Source organism: Dermochelys coriacea, chromosome 7, assembly GCF_009764565.3.
Source record: "Dermochelys coriacea isolate rDerCor1 chromosome 7, rDerCor1.pri.v4, whole genome shotgun sequence".
Classification (NCBI taxonomy): domain Eukaryota; kingdom Metazoa; phylum Chordata; order Testudines; family Dermochelyidae; genus Dermochelys; species Dermochelys coriacea.
In genome coordinates, this window is record NC_050074.1 from 70,803,625 (window position 1) to 70,823,608 (window position 19,984).

At 40.8% G+C, this 19,984-nt stretch overlaps 1 protein-coding gene and 1 long non-coding RNA gene across 3 annotated transcripts in view; one reads left to right on the top strand and one right to left on the bottom strand.

Annotated features, from left to right (window-relative positions):
* Positions 1-19,984, top strand: part of NRG3 (neuregulin 3) — an 896,691-nt gene that overhangs the window by 478,581 nt on the left and 398,126 nt on the right. The gene's annotated exons all lie outside the window — the stretch shown is intronic.
* On the bottom strand, positions 9,784-10,588 carry LOC122461007. The gene is made up of 2 exons (XR_006282687.1): positions 10,541-10,588; positions 9,784-9,907 (listed from the first exon to the last, which is right to left on the bottom strand). It is a non-coding gene; the product is annotated as an uncharacterized LOC122461007 (long non-coding RNA).

The following is a 19,984-nucleotide window of genomic DNA, read 5'->3' on the forward strand; positions in this document are numbered from 1 at the left end:
ACTATGGCAAGACAGAGAAATAAAAGACATAAGAGGAGTGAATGGAAATGTGAGTTCATAAACTATCACTGGTCTCCAAAGAATGTAAACCTTTTGGCAAGATGAGTAGTAGTAGGAACTCTGGATTCAATTCCATAGTACACGGAGGAAGCTGGACGACCTCTGGGATAGCATAGGCAGTTGTATCCTGCTGATCATTGATGCATGAAGAGAACTCTAATTGAAGGCTGTGGAGACTTACATAAAAATCAGTGGTAAGATGTGTCTCTTATGCACTGTACTAGGCCAGGAGATTGAAGTTCAGAGGCATTTTGTGATAGGAGGTGATTGTCACAGCCTACCCATTCTCTTTTCAGAAGCAAAACAGTAAAATGAGATTAAAGAGGGCATAGATACAAACTGTTCTGATTCACCATTCAGTAAATTTAATCAGAAATAATTCTGGCATTGCTGGTCAGTTGAAATTCCCTGAAGTAAGTTTTAAAAGAATGCCATGTGTATAAAAGGTGATTGCTGCCTAGTAACTCAGCAGACTTGTCCATTCTGTTGTACAACTTCTATTCCTCTGTACTTGGATAGACTATTGTGCATGATAGACCTTGAAATCTCCCTTTCTTGGTAGTGTTTTGATATGGTGATTGTAGCCCCATCCTGCTAATTTAGCAATATTTATTAAATTAGAAGCAATATGTTTGCTGATTAATCTGAATTGAAATTAAAAAAACAATTTAGTAAAAAAAAATCACTGCAATGACACTTTTGTCTCTACAGTAAATAAATCGAGATCTATCTGGGCATATCATATAGACCTCGTAAAATGGATTTAAAAATTCCATTTTTATTGTCCTGAGTTACATTATATTTTATTACATGTTTCTGTCAATACTTTGATTGCAGCCACTTAGTTTATGATAACTAGAGACTGAAAAATTACTAGAGTATTCTGAAAAGTGTATGTTTCAAAACACTTACCATTTACGTATAATGATATAGCTCCTGTTCTGTTGTATTGAGCATGCATTGAATCAATAGAAACTAATAAGAGTTAATTAAAATTGTATGAGGCCATTTAACTTTGCCCGATGGGAGCAGAGGACATGATTATAAGCTTATTCTTGGCTCCGTAATGAACAGTAAGTATCCCTAGATACAGAACCAGAGCTGTTGCAGATCACTGGCATTTTGCTTAAGATTAGTTTTGACAAGGAAGGTACTTCAAAAGTTTGAAAAGACTAAATGCAAACAATAGATGATGATGTATATCATCGCAGGATATCAGGTTGATAACTGTGTTTGGCTTAACAGATTAATTTATTCAAGGTCATGCTCAGAACTGTGTGTCGTAGTCTTACTATCCTATTGCTTCTGGATTATTTTTAGCAAGAACTCATAAAATCTCTGAGAATTCTCCTTATCACAGCATTACATTGGCTTTTTCATATTTGCTTTTCTCTTTCCATTCATTAGATGCAATTAGTCACAGATAACTATACTGTGTAACCCCACTAGCTAGGGAATGAGGGTCATTCAGCTCAGAAATATTCTTTTCCCCACATTATACATTCTAGTTCACTGAAGATTTCCCAAAGGCGAAATCATACATCGTCAAAATCTGGTTGCGGTCCATGAGAGTCATGATGTCACAGAAAAGATGCATTCTGGAATATCTTTTCTGAATCAAGAAATAATAAGGGATTTCACAGAGGGGAATGGTTTTTTTAATTGATTTTTTAAATTAAAGTAAAAGTATATCTAGAAATGTGTTTAGGGTACACAGTATGAATCCATATCTGATTTTTGGAACTCACTCGGTATTGGACTAAAAAATCAAGGGTGTTTAGTTCCAGAGTTTTGGTTCACCCCACTGTGGAAAGAGGAGTCAGGTGTGAAATTTGGATACAAAGGCAGATTTAGCTTCTGACCCCCAAGCTCTCACCAAAGTTCAGATCCAGATTTTAGGTTAGGATTGTGCCTGTTTCTGCTTCTATATTTCATTCTTACATTCAACTCTGTACCTTAGATAGTGGGAATGTTCAGCATAGGAATTTGTGCTTAACTCCATGTTCATTTTTGCTTTACATCTTACCTTGAATTCTGAAGAAAATGCGATCAAATGCCATTCACTTTCCTGGGAGTCATGTATGTTTAAGCAAGGTCAGGATGTTTGCCAAATTGTTGACTACAAAAGGAGTTGAATAATTTATTTTAAAAAAATGCAGAATTACATATTAATGAATTAATTTGCAGAGAAAAAAAGAATCATTTCCCAGACACGTATAATAAAAATCTCTGAACCTGTCTGAGAGAGTGCACTTCAGAAAGTCAGTTGAATTTTTTATGAAATCCTGAGGGGTCGGTTTTATTATAGATCTATAGATGGCTGATAAGGTTAATGTTTGTTAATCAGTTGCACCTGCACACAACAAATGGAGTGCAATGTTCATGGTTTAAGGCTGTTTACCACACTAGACTAGGATTCACGTTTACCTTGGCTGGCCACTAGACTGACCTTCGGATTCACTCTGGTAGCTAACCAATGTTAGAACCCCTCAGACACTAAGGTAAATGAGAACCACACAAATTGGAAGCTCAGGTTCTATATTAATCCCATAGCCAACTTCCCACCGCTTCCTAGCCTGAATGATCCATAAAGTGGGTGAGAATCAAATGACCAGATTAAACCAGGAGCATATTAGCCATATAAAAGGCAACACATGTTTAGTGATTACAGGGTGGACTCAAGAAGACAGGTTGATTAGCATGGAACAGAAGCTGGCTCATCAGACACTGGAGGGGGCATAGCTTTTCACTGTTAGCTTACATAGCATGCTTCGTCTGACTCAGGAAGTTCATCCCTAGCATCACAGGTCCCAAATAGTTCAAGTCCCTTATTGCCACAATTTTTTAATAACACCCCAGATTGGTCATCTGGGAGCTGGACATCTGTGACCTCCAGATCTAAAACCATGCAGCTATACTGATTAAGTTAAAGGGACAAGTCCATTAGCTTGAAGATAGAAGCTGATGCATAAACTTTCATATGCGGCCCCTAAAGGGGGAACAAGTGCCACCCTGTGTTAGCACTCGTTCTGTAAATACAAAGCATTCTTATTGCAATGGTCTGTTCAGTCTGGAGATTAGCAAATTACTTTAAAAATATATTTGCTTCAGTGGTTGTATTGAAAAGCTTGCAGATAATTACATCAGGTACTGCAGTATTTTCTTTGTACTTTCCTATACTTAACATAATAAATGACTTGAATGCTACAAATTCTGAAATTAACTAACAGCAAATCGTATTCACTTACCTACAAAAATTGACAAGGTATTAAGTACAACAAACATATTTTTAAACTATGGCTTTTTCACACAGGCATTGTGTGCTTTCCATCTTGTAAGTGCAACACCGACAGACCCCGGTTGTCAGTGGGATAGAAACTGGGACCTCTGGAGCTAAATGCATGAGCGACTACTGCATGATCTAAAAAGCCACATGGCTCTTAGCTAAGGCTGTAGCAGACTCATTAATCTCTGTCAGGAGTCCTCAACGCAATGGCGCCCACCAGGGCAGCTGTGTGCGCCTGCAGGACACCAAAAGGCCTCTGCCGAGCGCGGCTGCTGGAGAACCACAGTATGTCGGCGGCAATGCTTCTTGCCACTGCCGCTTCTCGGTGGCATTTCAGTGGCGGAGTATTTGGCGCCTGCCACAGTCTTCTGGGAATAGGAATATGCTATTCCCATGGAAAGGTTGGGGACCACTGCTTTATGTGATCTTGGTGCCACTAGATAGGACAGAACACCACACTCAGGAGGTGTGTGGGTTACATAAAAATGACATCCTTCTTTGTGCCTCTCTCCTGTGCATATATGTAATACTGTGCATATTACTGTAGATGAAATTTTCTTATAGCCAAGCAGATAGGTACTGCAGACAGAACAAGATTGAGAGAAAAAAGATTCTAGGTCAGGTGACTTGCATTTTCAGCTACACAAATGCAGTGTGAGTTAAAGGGAATACCCTACACCAGAAATAGTCTCACTCCTCAGAAGATGAGGAATGCATTTTGAGACCAAGATATGTTGTCAGCCAGCTGATTTGACACAGTAATTAACAATGCATTGAAGAGATGTCAAGGTATGTATCCCTTTCACTGATCAGAGCTTGTGCTATCAGAGGCAGAAGTCAATCTTCTTCAGTGCTGGATTTAAGCTGCAGTTTCGGTTCTCTAGATGAACCAAGAACTTTACTGGCTTATCCAAACTTCTTGAGGTCTGCCAAGTTGAGCTGGAAAACAATTTGAGAAAGCAAGCAATCTCCTAAGTTTCCTGATATTTCCTATTTGCTATCAAGACTTAAATGTGTCTAGGTTGTATATTAGATAACGTTATTTCACTAGGAGGGTGGTGAAGCACTGGAATGGGTTACTTAGGGAGATGGTGGAATTTATCCTTATAGGTTTTTAAGGCCCGTCTTGACAAAGCCCTGGCTGGGATGATTTAGTTGGAATTGGTCCTGCTTTGAGCAGGGGGTTGGACTAGATGGCCTCCTGAGGTCTCTTCCAACCCTAATAATTCTATGGCACAGTAGTAAGCAAGGTAAGTAGTCGTATGAACATTTTTCTGAAGGGTAATTTGAGGCATAGAGAGCGGGAATGATTTATCACTGTTCCAAAGCAAGTTAGTAACAGGGCCTAGAATAGAACCGAGAGGCTGGATTGCCTTTCTTAGAGAAATCTAGGAGAATGAAGCAAAAGGGCCATTTAAAAAACAAACAGTGATTTTTCTCCTTGAGTGGGAGGAGGTGTTTTGGGGTATGTGGCCTGCCAACACTGAAGAGACTTGTGACCTTGGGAAAATCAACACACAGATCCACAAAGGTAGAGACCGTGGAGGAGCTTTTGGGGGAGTCTGAAGGAGCTGGACATCTTTGACTCCTGCTGGTACATCAGCTGATTAGCTGGTGATAATGCCATGAAAAATAGCTAGTTGCTGGATCTGCTTTTTCTTACTCCCACCCCTTCTGCAAAAAAAATAGTAGAGCACAGTGTCCACAGTGCAGCCATGGGGATGGGCTTCCACAAAGTTTAAAGGGATAATGACGCAATAGAGGTGCTGTTCATCATTCCATGCTTCTTGTAATCAGTACTGACCAGATGTCCATCACTCTGTTCACTCCTTTGGGTAATCTAGCCCCAGGAATCCCAATTCCCTATCCTCTGTTCTACCCTTCCCTAATATGCATAAAAGGATTAAAATTTACAGGAGCTTTAGCTCTGTAGCCAGTTTATTTCCTATATTGCAATTGAGAGAGTACTGTATCCACTTTGTACTTATACCCTATTGATTTTAGTACAGTATCCATTAATAATGATGGCATAGGAGTATGCCTGTGAGCCCAGCTATGAAGAGGTTAAACAAACACACTCAGCAGACTTATTCAGAAATATTTTCAATAAAAGCCTGTGGGTTTCTTTACCATGATGGGTTGCCATCTTGTCAAAAGAGTCCTTGTTAATATATTACTCATGAAATGACAAACAATTCTATCTGGAATCATGTAGATTGAGGAGGGAACATTGTCTGGATAAATTGCATTTTCTATATGAAATACTGAGATACATCTCAGCTGGTGGTTTTTATGTAAAATTGTCTCCAGACTCCCAGAAAAGAATTATTCAATGTGCTATTCATTTTCATCTACAATAGTCAGAAACTCAAATTACATTGTAAAGAAGGACCTATGTTTGTTTACCAATAGTGAACATCAGAAAGCTGCAATTTAATGTAAGTTAACAAAAATACACAAATACATTTCTGATTCCCTTAGTCAGCCAATAATGTCAGGGATTGACTCGTTACTATACTCACTTACGTTTTTGCAAAAAGAAAAGGAGTACTTGTGGCACCTTAGAGACTAACAAATTTATTTGAGCGTAAGCTTTCGTGAGCTATAGCTCATTTCATCGGATGCATTTCATGAAAGCTTATGCTCAAATAAATTTGTAAGTCTCTAAGGTGCCACAAGTACTCCTTTTCTTTTTGTGAATACAGACTAACACGGCTGCTACTCTGAAACCTGTCACTTATGTTTTATTAACTCTTATCAAAACCTGTCTTCTCCTTAGGATCTTACCTCAGGGATTCGTCTCATGTTGGTTTTCTGATCAGAGATGCATCTTTCCAGTCTGAGATTTTTAGTTACCATGGACCTTGATTGTTCTAAACCTTGGAGATGCCACATAAAGGAGATTAAGAACATTCTCAATTCTTCTTGATTAATGCCCTATCATTTTCTGGCATTCAGCTCAATTATTCTCCACATATTTGAGCCAATACATCTTGGGACAGAGTTAAGGTAGTCTGAGGGCATGGCTACACTTGCAGATGTAGAATGCTGTGAGTTACCAACCAGCCTTAGGAGAGCACATTAGGGAAAGCGCTGCAGTGTGTCCACACTGACAGCTGCAAGCGCACTGGCATGGCCACATTAGTGGCACTTGCAGCAGCGTTGGGAGTGGTGTATTATGGTCAGCTATCCCAGAAACACCTCTTCCAATTCTGGCACTGTGGCTTGTGGGAAGGGGGTGGGGAATGCGGGGCATTCTGGGTCCTGTCCAAATGCCCTGTGTTGCATTGGTTCACATCCCAACAGTCCCTGTGCTTCCGTCCACATTTGGCACCATCTTTCAATGTTTTTTGTACTTTGAGCTCTGTCTTCCCATTTGGTCTGCAGGAATGAAGCGCAAACTGCTAAGGAATGTGCTGACAAGTCTCGCCAGCACATCACATCTGGCAGTCGAGTTACTCCTTAAGCTCCAAACTGACAGTGAGGACTCCAACGATGATACCGATGCGAGTAACGCATATGACATGAGACTGCTTGTGGCATTCACAGACATGCTCACCACCGTGGAACAGCGCTTTGGGCTCAGGAAGCAAGCACTGAGTGGTGGGATCCCATCGTCATGCAAGTCTGGGATGACAAACAGTGGCTGCAGAACTTTCGGATGAGAAAAGCCACTTTCACGGGACTGTGTGAGAAGCTTGCCCCAACCCTGCGGCGCAAGGACACGAGATTGAGAGTTGCCCTGCCGGTGAAGAAGTGGGTGGCGATTGCAATCTGAAAGCTGGCAACTCCAGACAGCTACCGATCGGTTGTTAACCAGTTTGGAGGGGAAAATTGATCACTGGAATCATGTTGATGTAAGTTTGCAGGGCTATTAATCACATCCTGCTTAGAAGAACCGTGACTTTGGGTAATGTGCATGACATTGTGGCTGGCTTTGCACAAATGGGTTTCCCTAACGGCAGAGGGGCAATAGATGGGACAGATATTCCAATTCTGGGACCAGCCTACTTAGCTTCCAAGTACGTTAATTGGAAGGGGTATTTCTCTACAGTTCTCCAAGTGCTTGTGGATCACCGTGGGCGTTTCACTGACATTAACACAGGCTGGCCCAGAAAGGTGCATGACACATGCATCTTTTGGAACACTGGCCTGTTCAGGAAGCTGCAAGCCGGGACTTTTTTCCCAGACCAGAAGATCACCGTAGGGGAAGTCAAAATGGCCGTTGTGATCCTTGGAGACCCCGCTTAACCTTTAATGCCCTGGTTCATGAAATTCTACACAGGGAGCCTTGGCAGCAAGGCGCGGTTCAACAACACGCTGAACTGGTGCAGAATTACTGTGGAGTGTGCTTTTGGGCATTTAAAGGGCCACTGATGCTCTTTGTATGGGAAGCTGGACCTGGCCTATGACAGCATTCCTGTGGTTATATCCTCATGCTGTACCCTCCATAACATTTGTGAAGGGAAGGGTGAAAGATTCACTCAGGCATGGAACTCGGAGGTTCAACACCTGGAGGCTGAATTTGAACAGCCAGAGAGCAGGGCTATTAGAGGGGCCAAGCGCGGGGCTGCAAGGATTAGGAATGCCTTGATGGAGCAATTTGAGGCTAAGAGCCTCCAGTAATATTTGGTACCCTGCACCGGAGTGAAGTGCAGTGGTTCCAATGTTAGTTGGAATCTGTTTGATATGCTGACTTGCAGTAATATGCTCCCACAGTATTCTTGCCAGCAAGTTAAAGAAGTATGGGCTGGATGAATGGACTATAAGGTGGATAGAAAGCTGGCTAGATCGGTGGGCTCAATGGGTAGTGATCAATGGCTCCATGTCTAGTTGGGAGCCGGCATCAAGTGGAGTGCCCCAAGGGTCGTTCCTTGGGCCGGCTTTGTTCAGTATCTTCATTAATGATCTGGAGGATGGCATGGACTGCACCCTCAGCAAGTTTGCAAATGACACTAAACTGGGAGGAGAGGTAGATATGCTGGAGGGTAAGGATAGGATACAGAGGGACCTAGACAAATTAGAGGATTGGGCCAAAAGAAATCTGATGAGGTTCAAGAAGGACAAGCGCAGAGTCTTGCACTTAGGACGGAAGAATCCCATGCATCGCTACAGACTAGAGACCGAAAGGGTAGGCAGCAATTCTGCAGAAAAGGACCTAGGGGTTACAGTGGACGAGAAGCTGGATATGAGTCAACAGTGTGCCCTTGTTTCCAAGAAGGCCAATGGCATTTTGGGCTGTATAAGTAGGTGCATTGCCAGCAGATTGAGGGACATGATCGTTCCCCTCTATTCGACATTGGTGAGGCCTCATCTGGAGTACTGTGTCTAGTTTTCAGCCCTACATACAAGAAGGATGTGGAAAAAATTGGAAAATGTCCAGCGGAGGGCAACAAAAATGATTAGGGGACTGGAACATATTACTTATGAGGAGCAGCTGAGAGAACTGGGATTGTTTCGTCTGCGGAAGAGAAGAATGAGGTGGGATTTGATAGCTGCTTTCAACTACCTGAAAGGGGGTTCCAAAGAGGATGGATCTAGACTGTTCTCAGTGGTACCAGATGACAGAACAAGGAATAATGGTTTCAAGTTGCAGTGGGGGAGGTTTAGGTTGGATATTAGGAAAAACTTTTTCACTAGGAGGATGGTAAAGCACTGGAATGTGTTACCTAGGGAGGCGGTGGAATCTCCTTCCTTAGAGGTTTTTAAGGTAAGGCTTGACAAAGCCCTGGCTGGGATGATTTAGTTGGGGATTGGTCCTGCTTTGAGCAGGGGGTTGGACTAGATGACCTCCTGAAGTCCCTTCCAACCCTGATATTCTATGATTCTGTGATTCTGTGACTGTTCCTTTCCTGGGCTAAGGTATCTTTTACTTTATGCAATAATAAAGAATGTTTTCAAAGACAAAAATTCCATTTATTGAAAAGAAACACAACTGCTTGGGAAACAGAAAGGGCAAGAGGGTGGGGTGGGGAACGGTTCAATCACAGATTTGCGTATGTCCTGTTCTTATACTCAGGCTTTCTAGTCTGGAGAGCTGTGCAATGAGTGCTGCATTTCAGGATGGCTATAATGCATGGTGGTGGGGTTGAGTGCAATGGGTAAGGGTTGTAGTTTTCAGGGCTGGATGGTGAATCTACAGGTGTTGGAGGCAGCTGGTGGCGATAAGAACCTGGATGTTGGGAAAAGTGGGTTGGAGGTGACACAGAGGCACAAGGGAAAGAGTTTTGGGACAAGGGCTGCAGGGAGGGGCGGGTGCAGTAGTGGGCTCCGCCTGCATGGCTATGAGCACCTGGATAGAGTCCGCTTGGCGCTCCATGATGCTTATCAGCTGATCTGTGCTTTGCTGCTGGAGCTCCATGCTTTTGTGCCGATGCTCCTCATTCTGCTGGCGGATCCTCCTTTCACTCTCCCTCCACTCCTGCGCTTTTAGATTCTCATTAAGGGACTGCTGCATTATTTCATGCAGCTTGTCTTCTTTGCTTCTACGTGACCTCTTTCTAATTCTTTGGAGTCTTTCGGCCTGGGATAACACGGATGGCTGAGATCTCAAGGTTGCATCTGTAAAGGCAAAATGCAACACTTAACAGAGGCAGCATAGTTCACATCAGACAGAGCAATGTTTCCCCCGTACTTCAGGGCAAGCACAGTGTACACAATAGCAGAATTTGCCCTTCCCAAAGCGAGTTCACATAACCCTCGGGAGCCCCAAAATGTGAGTCAAGGGGGACTGATTGTTTCACAGCCGTACTGTTCTCTGGGTTTCTGTGCCTTGGGGAGAGCCAATAGCTGCAGGTGGCCCCTATACTGAACACTGTCCCCACATTTTCCACAGGAGTTCGCTGCTCAGGGTGACCTGGGAAGCAAGGGAGGGTCTTCTACTACAATGCGGCTTCCGCTGTGGCCCATATGTAGCTTGCCTGTGTGCAGCAATGGTCCCCCCGCCCCTCATGCCACAGTGGCGCAGACATGTTAGCCTGACTGGGACAAGGACCACAGTGGCTCTCTCAAGAAACTTGCACAAGCGCATTGCCCAGCTTCTAGATGAGACCTTTGAAGAGATCACTGAGGCTGATTACTGCGATGTGAGAGAGCACATCAACGCCCTATTCCGCATCTAGGCATGCATGCAGCCCTAACGCTCCTCACCCCAAGAGCCCGAAAAACTCACTTCCCAAAATAAAAACCACTTACCGGGCACCTCCACTGATGTTTGTCCTTCCCCAAGCACTGGCTGCTGCGACTGGCTACCTTCCTCCTGGCTTGAGAGCAACTCCTGACTGCATGCATCTAGGGATTCCGGGGTGTCTTCCTCCACATCAGCACCCTCGCTCCCATTTTCCTGCTCCTCCTCCTGCCTTGTTGAATTGGGCTCTGAAGTGTTCATGGTGGTACTTGGAGTGGAGGTGCAGTTGCCCCCAAGTAACTCACGGGGGCAGCACCGGAGTGGCGGTTTGCCTCGCGGGCTTTGCAGTAGGCATTCCGCAGCTCCTTCACTTTAACCCTGGACTGCAGTGCATCTCCTGGTCATGGTCCCTTTCCATCATGTCCCTTGATATCTGCCTGAATGTATCGTAATTCCTACAGCTGGAACATGGCTGGGACTGGACAGCTTCCTCCCCCGAAATGCTGATGAGGTCCAGCACCTCGCCATTGCTCCGTACTGGGGATCACCTGGCACGTGGAGGCATGGTCACCTGGAAAGATTAGTTGAGAGCACTTCATGCCTGGCTGAGCCAACAGGAAGGGATTTTCAAAATTCCCAGAGAATTTAAAGAGTGGGTCTGACAGTTAGTCACCTGAGGGCAGGGCAGTAGAGTTCAAAAAGTGATGACCCAAGTGGCTAGAACAGTCATTGTGGGACACTTCTGGAGGCCGATCAGAGCTCATTAACAGATCAGGGTGTCCACACTGGCACTGCAACGCTCCAGCAGGGGTGCATCAAGTGTTATTCCACTCGCCGAGGTAGATTACCAGGAGCTCTCTAGCCACGGAGTCTGGGCACTCTACTTGCCTTGCCAGTGTGGACACGCCATGAGTTAGGACACCCAGGGCTGCTTTAATACACTCTAACTCGCAAGTGTAGCCAAGCCCTGAGTGGATCACAAGATGAGTAACTTTAATTATGCATCACTTGGGACACTAACAGTTGGATTTTTTTATTTAACATTTTTGAAAGGTATTATGTACCCAAACCCCTTATGTATATCTGTAACCTTGACTTTACTTGAATGGAGTCTTATTTTTTTAAGAAATATTTATATATTGGAAACCTTCTATACCATGGGCTGGATCCTCAGCCTAGCTCCATTCACTTCAATAAAAATTTCCCAATTTTACACAAGTTCAGGACCTGGCCTGGCTTTTTAATATTTAAAATCCATATTAAACCATAAACCCAAAGTAACACATACACCTGCCCTCACAGAATGGTTGTGGGAGGTGGGGAGGAGAAAAGGTTTTGACTGTTTCTTCCATTTTATTTATTTTTGTCCAACACTTGCTTTCATTTAATCATTCCTCATGACCATCAGTCTGATGATCCATAACCTTTCCTTTCTTGCACCATTGGATAGCAGGCAAATCTCTTTTAATCTTGTGTATTTCTCCTTCCCGACTGTGGTTTTTCTACAGACAATGCCTATTAGGACTTAACACTTCTGTCAGTTTTAGTGTGTTCTGCTAAAAGATGAGGAATGTGGGACCAGCAATCACTTTGGGTGACCAAAACGTCTCATGACTGATCTTAAAACAAAAACGATAACTTGCTAGTGGATGGACTACTGTCCATAAAAAGAGAAAAGGTTTAATACTGATTAACTTGTGGCTTGCCATTGTCAGTCATATATTGCACACGCACACACACACTGCCACATGAGATGTGCTATTTTATGTGGTTCCCAGTTAGATGGGGACTATGAACGCTTATACAGGATTAGTCAATACCTTAATTCTAAACCAGACCTATGAAGTAGGAGCCCCCCCTACTCCGGTGGGGTTTTATAATGAGGTTTGGATGTATAATATAGTCTAACACAGCAAAAAATATAAAACAAAGCCTATTTGAAGGTGTAAGCTCAGGGAAGTTCTGGCCCCTTTATAGCTTTGAAGGTTAAACATTATCCAGGGCTGTCAAAGCCTCTCATCAGCCTGAAGTAAAATATATCTTATTTGTAAATTCCCTTGGTAGATGCTGCTATCTTAGGTTTTTTTTAAGGCTTGATGCCTTCCTTCTGAATGGTTCAAGCCTCTTGTGATCCACATTTCTAACAACACCTCTGCACATTTGTATCTGCAGTTCAAAGACTGAGCTGTCAATCAAACTTTTTGCTGACATTCAAGAATCAGTTAGCAGATATTTCAATGCTGGGAATGTGGCTTTAAAATTCATATTGAATCTTGTTTCTATAATATATATTTCTTTTTTACTTTTACTTTTTTGTGTATTAATATCTGTTGCAGGATATAGATTAACAATATATAAACTATAAAAATGTAGAGCCTCATCCTGTGTGCTGAACTCCATGTGTGTAGCTCCCATTAAAGCCAGTTGGAGTTCTTACAGATATTTATCCATATTTGTCAGAAACATTTTCTTTTTTAAACAGATTTAATGTATGTTTATTTCAAACTGAAGTTTATACACAAGAGATTCTCAAGTTGTGTCTGAAACTACATGGAGCCATCAGTAACTGTTCCCATACCACATCACTGTGGTATGCAACACACGTCCCCTTTTTGGAAAAATAAACTGGATTCTTCTCATATGCCTTCTCCTTTATAGCTGAAGCGGATGTCTTTGTCCCTGTAAAAGAACCCAAAATCTTCTGGCAGCTCTGTTCCTTCAGACAACAACAGTATTTTTCCACAGGCAGAAATGAAATAGTCCATGAAATGGGACATTTTGCAAGATCCTCCTCCCCCCACAATTGTTTGTTTCATATAGACCTAGGAAGATTATCCATCTGCTCAACTGAAAAAGATACTGTGATAAGAAGCATGAATTTATAAAATAATACCTTACATTCATTGTGATAGTGAAAGCTCACGTGATTTAGTGCTCAATAAGATAAGCAAGCATCCAAAAAATCAGATGCTAATTCCAACTTCCTGGACCCACCTAGGTTTACAAAAATGTCCTCCAAGTCTCACAAGAAATTGGCTTTCCTCTGAGAATTTCCTACTTTTGCACAGGTTGGAAACACAAAAAAAGCTGTCTTCTAACTTTGCAGGGGGAGGGTGGGTGAAGGGGGGGGTTCAACTTTGGTTGGCATTGAAGGTGAAAGTAAAAAATTAAAATTAAAGGCTGTATGAGGAATGTTACTGAAATTTTTTCAAGCCTCAAAACATTTTTGTTCGTCCTGTTGGCAAAAGTTTGGGATTGTTTTTCCTTACCAAAACCAAATTTACTCATCTCTATCATAATTTAATGACCAGTGGCTGTGGTTGTGGGTGACAAATTTAAGATTTGCAACTGGAATCAAATGATTATTGTAAATGATATCAAATAATTACACCTGTGGCCATGATGAGAGATCAGGCCCATGGTGGTAGGCACTGTACATATGCATTTTAAGAGACTCTGTCCCAGAGAGCTCACAATCTAAATAGAAAAGACACGCAAAAGAAGGGAGAAAGTGATTTTTTTATTATCTCTATTTTACAGATGAGAAACTGAGGCACAGTGAAACCAAGTGCCCAAGTCCACACAAGAAACTTGTGGACAAGGTTGGAATTGAACTAAATCCCAGTGCATTGCCACCCTAACCACAATGCAACGCTTCCCCTCCATTAATTATTTGATTTATTTTTGTTACTTAATAGCATCTTCCTAAAATGAATTTAAAAATAACTTAATTGAATATTTGTATTTTTGTTTATTAATCCTCAAGGATTTTATTTACTTATTTTAGTGTGCATACTGAACAAAGTTGTGTATGCATGTATGAATATGTGGGTATTTATATCTTTGTCTCATATATAAAGAGTACGAGGCATTTTCTTCAGAAATAACAAACGCATCTTGTCTTTGTAACAGTCACCATATCAGGGTCTTTTATTTCTGTTGTTTTAATGTGTGCTAATTTAGGAACAGGGACCAGTGTCATTCTCATTTTGTCTCTCTTAATATCTGTCAGTAATCCTTACTTTCATGAAGATTAACTGCTGTTCGTGATGTGGTTAACACATCACTAAATTGTAGTAAAATAGGCCAATACTTTTTTCAAACAAAACATTATGGGATGCTTAACACTTTGTAAAAATAACAGCTTTCATCTAGGATCTAGGGACTTACTTTATTTTTAACAATAGAAATATCAGCTGGTATTTGATGTTGAGCAGCAGTAAATTAAGTTGTGAAATGGGACTAAATTATTTCTTGTAACTTAAACTCACTCCCATTGTGTTTTGACAGAAAGCTACATTTGTACAGGTTACATGTATGAAATAGCTGAAAATGTCTAAACAGTCTGAATCAGCTTCTGAATACAAGGAGACTCTTAGAGGACAGTTGATTGAAGATTTAAGAATAGCCTGACTAGTCTTCAGCAGAGAGAGTGGCAATTTTAATGTTTGGTTTTGGACCGATAGAGACACTTGTACAGGATGTAATTTATTCATTTGTACTCTCTCCCCAGTAAAGTTTTATGATGTAATCTGAGAATAATTACTCAAACATTTTACAGCTGCTCGGGTAAGTGTTCAGATATGTATTGATAAAGCTAAAAAAGGAAAATCCTCCTTTAAATAGCACACATTTCTTTTCTGGTCACCTAAACACATTAATACAATACAGCATTTTATTTAAGGTTGCCTGAGCATTACCGTTAATGGACTAGTCAAGAAGAGCCCTATGATGATAGAAACTCATTCTAATAAGAAATTATGCTAAATTCTGTCTTCATATTTACAAACACAACTACCAACAGGAGTTAATGGAAACTTTGTGAGTATATCTGAGAATAGATTTTAGCTCTTGTACATTAAAGGCTTTGTAAGGAGGTACCAAGACTATTTAAAAGTGATGATAGAAGTCTCAGGAGCCCTGCAACTCCATTCAGGGATAATCCTGTCGGACAAGGAAAACAGCCATTGAAAGAGAGGAAGTAGTCTGGGGGAGACAGTAAGAGAGGAAGCAAAACCAGAGCCAAATTGCTGTGAGAATTCAGGACCCGAGAATGGAGCCATCTAGGAAGGGTGGGTAAAGGCCTCCCCGTTTCTTTTGGCTTTGAAGGAAAGCTAGGGTTGCAAGAGTATGGTCTCCAATAATCTTCAGGACTACACTCATAACAACCAAAAGGCCATTTCAGTAATACCAGGACTTTGGTTGGTTGGATTTAACTTCATGCCTTTTTTAGCATGGGATTTTCATAGATTCATAGATATTTTTTTTAAAGTCCAGGCCAAACCATTGTGATAATCTAGTCTGACATCCTGTATAACATGGGGGATAGGCCTTTCCTATATTAATTCCTGCTTCAAGCACAGCTATTGGATCAGAACTACAGCACATCTTTCAGAAAAATATCAAATCATGATTTAAAAATTGCCGGTGATCGAGAATCCACCACAACCTTTGGTAAATTGTTCCAGTGATTAATTGCCTTTACTTTTAAAAATTTGCACCTTATTTCTAGTCTGAATTTGTCTAGGCTTCAACTTTGAGCCATGTGTGTATAGATAAAGCATAATATAGATCCCTGGCTCAGCGGAAGATTTAGTTGTATTTATTTTTCTGCAAATACAATACAATTTCCAATGTTTCTAATTGTGCCACACTTCATAGGGTTAGAGACTAATATTCCTCAGGGGCTTCCTGAGAGAGCAGCATATATGTTTTTATTTAAGATCTCAGGTTCAGCAAGCAGTGTTTGGAGTGAGAAGCTATGGCTTTCTACATTAACCTACACAACCACTCCTGGTCTGATGTGTGTAGGTTGAGCAGATGTGGAAGTCTTTTAGATGTTATGCTTTCCTACTTAGGCGTGCATTCTTTAGTTTACCCAACATAAATAGTTATAGGTCAAACACTATAAATAAAGCTGGGAGGAGAAAGGAGAAGCACAAACTGTCTCTTAATTGCTGTGAAAATTGATGTTGTATTAGAAAGTGTCCTAACAATATAAGTACATAGCTCTCATAAGATTAATCTTGCAAAGGACTATATATATATTTTTTATTTGCAACGTTAATTTGTTTTCATTGTGATAAAACTAATACCATATGCAATTTGAAAGTAACAAAGTAATACAAAGGAAGAACAAATAATTTGAATTATTTTTAAAATAATAATAGCAAAACCATTGCACAGTCCAAAATCTGTTTTTGTGCCACACAGTTTCACAGCGCCCCTTTTTCCTCTTGTTCTGCTTCTCTCATCATGCCATATGTGCATTGGATTGTGGCGTAGCAGGCTGTTTTAAAGTTTCTTTTTGAACTGAAGTAGTGGCAGAACTATAATATTTTTGATGTAACTGTTAATTTTTGTTTAGTGACCCATGCAATTGGGGTGAATAAGCACTCCATGAAAAATCCATGTCCTTGTCAGATCTCCCATAATGTTCACTTATCCCACCTTCAACGATGCAAGAAGTTTGAAAAGGAACTATTAGCAAGTTTGTCCATGGATGACCTAAAAGAGATTATGTAAAGAGGAAGAGGCCTGCATAAATCTGCTTCTGAAGTCCTGATAACTTTTCATGCATCTTCCCAAGGGTCAGGATTAATGTGAGTATAGATCGAAATGGGATCTTCCAAAGTCAGGTCAGTATCTTTTCATAGTTGGACTCTATTTCCATAATGAACCAAACCTAAATGTGAGATCTACCTTCTTTCTGAATATTTGGATGCTAGAAACTGAATACTAATCTTGCAGCAAGTTGCATTTCTCATCACAGCCATAGAAAGGCTGTACTTGTGTTTTACCGTGAAATCTGCAGTGTCATGGCAAAACTACTTCTGAGTTCAATAGGTCCAGGATTTCACCTTGGTATTTAAATATGAGGAGTGATAGGTAGGATCAAGAGGAATGTGTGTGAGAGAGAGAAGAAAACATTCTTTCAGAAATTCAGCATATTTGGGGGAAAAGAAACTCTGGAGACTTTTGTCTAAATACTTCACAGAGCCTGAAATTCCGGCCATCCATGCACATGACAAGAAATAATTAGCTTTTATGTGAATGACCTGCATAGTGAGTAGCAAAGGGAAATCCACACCTGCACCCTAGAGCCAACACTGCACAACATCTCCCAGGCATTTGTAAATTTCATTGAACATCGATCCTTCTCTGGGTGGTACTATCCCATCTTTGTCCTATAGCTATTATCTCTGACTGATTTAGGGTATGTCAGTGCTGCAAATAGACACCCTCATCTGGACCATGCCAGTTGACTCAGGCTTGGGCTAAAAGGCTGTTTGATTGTGGTGTAGATGTTCATCCTCACACTGGAGCCCAGGTCCTAGGGCCCTGCAAAATGGGAAGGTTCTAGAACTCAGCCTGAGCCCCAGCGTCTACACTGAAATTAAATAGCCCTTTAGCCGAGGCCTGAATCAGCTGGCATAAACCAGCCACAGGTATCTTATTGCTGTGTATACATACCCACAGAGACCATGGTGCAAAGGGACCATACAGAATTGCCATTCATGTTGCTCCAGCATGAGGCATAAATTGTTAAGCGGGCCTTGTGCTGACTCTTCACACCAGGGCAAATTTTAACCGGATTTTTTTTTTCTACATCTCATTCAAAATAGCAATAGCAGTGGGCCATCCCTGAAGTTGCTTACCGTAGGGCACTTTGATACTATGTTTTATACCTACTTGAAAAAAGCAATGTTTCTTTTTTCTTTTTCTTTTTTTGTAATTAAGTTGGGCTACTATAAGATTTAAGATAGAATATTGCATTTTTCAGGTTCATTTGTTATGACTGTGCCTACCAAAGCAATTACATAGAACCCTGTCTTGCTTCCCTATAAGATAATAAAAATGATAATTAGCAATCTGCTACTTCATTCCTCCCCTAACCCATCTTTTGACCTTGCTTTGGTATTTTAGATCTTAATCATTTTCTGTATGATTTTTAGAACATTATCTGAGATTCTTTTTTCAATTATTAACCTATTTTTGCTATCTTAATTTTTTAAAAAAAATATTTCTAACACTTCATATGTGTAGTGCCAGATTCAAGACTGGTGTGAATTATCCTTAGCTCACCCGATTTTCAGCAGGCAAGTATCTTTCTTACAGAATTCAAAGTGATCTCAGGGTTTGTGAGCGCATACTGCTTCTTAAGAAGGAAAACATTGTCTGAGGTGACCCAGTAATAAAAACAGAAGTAATGTCATGAAGCCGAATAAAGGAGAATTTAGTCTCAACAACAGGAAAATTGCTAATTGTGAGATTAATTCATCTGTGGAAGAGTCAGTCTCCCTATGATGCAGTGGAGGCCCAAGCCTTGAAACATTATAAACCAGAGTGGACAAAGCACTGGCCTATACAGCAAAGGACTATTTCTTCATTGGCATGGAGATGTGCTATTTAACCAATAGGTCTTCTAGATTTCTAAATACTAAGGTCTGATGCTATGGATTGATCTTTATTCTGATGTTTTTATTGTAATCTACTACTCAACAGAAGCTATGGTGCTATACTCTCAATATCAGAAATTGCTCTGTCTTGATAGCGAGTGGTCTTTGGTGCTCTTTTCTGCTGATTAACCCCCTCCCCCCCCAAAAAAGTAAACACCAGTGCATAGAAGAAGAATTCTTTCCTCCATGCCAAAACGTGGAGACAGAGCACTCTGCTAAAATTATTTGCCTCATTAGCTTCTGCCTAATGTCTTCTGCTTCAAAAAGTGCTTGTTCTGCAATTTGGAGAACAATTTCTGCACATGAATGGATATTATTCAATGATATATTATTAGATATTGATTAAAAACTTGTATTAAAAAGAGAAAATGGAGTCCTAAAGACAAAAATAATTTGATTTAGAAAGATCTAAGCTATTAACATAACCTACTGTCCACAGCTTAAAATCTGAATTCTAAACCCATATCAATGAACAGGTTGTCACTCAAGGGTAGGGTTGCCAACATTGTATTTAAAAAATAAGGGACTGTTTTATCAACCCTCACCTCTTATTTATTTATTTATTTATTTATCTATTATTAAGAAGACGACGAAGCAGTACTCACCTATATTCACCAGGGGTATTTCTTGCTGCTTTTTGCAGTACTCAGCAACTCCTGATCTTGCTGTACAGAGATGAAAAAATAAGGGACATCCCTTGTAATAAGGGACTGCTGTCAAGGGGTCAGGAGATCACTCTGCCATGTAGTATGTATATTTAAATGCGTTTTTCCAAATTATTAGAAATTGTCTCAGCACATATGGGTTAATGTGGTATCTTTTAAATCAGTATATTTTAATCTTTGTCTTTATAATCATTTAACTTTTTTAATCATTTAGAGTTATATTGTAGCTTCTGAAATAGGCTAGTATATAGCAAATTATAATGTTACAACAGTCTAGCTTTGATATCTTTGTGATACAAAGATTTCAGTCTTGTTCTGGTAACCTTGATGTTTAATACCCCAGACAAGATCAACTCTTCCACAACCTATGTTAGTGCTTAGGCAGGTC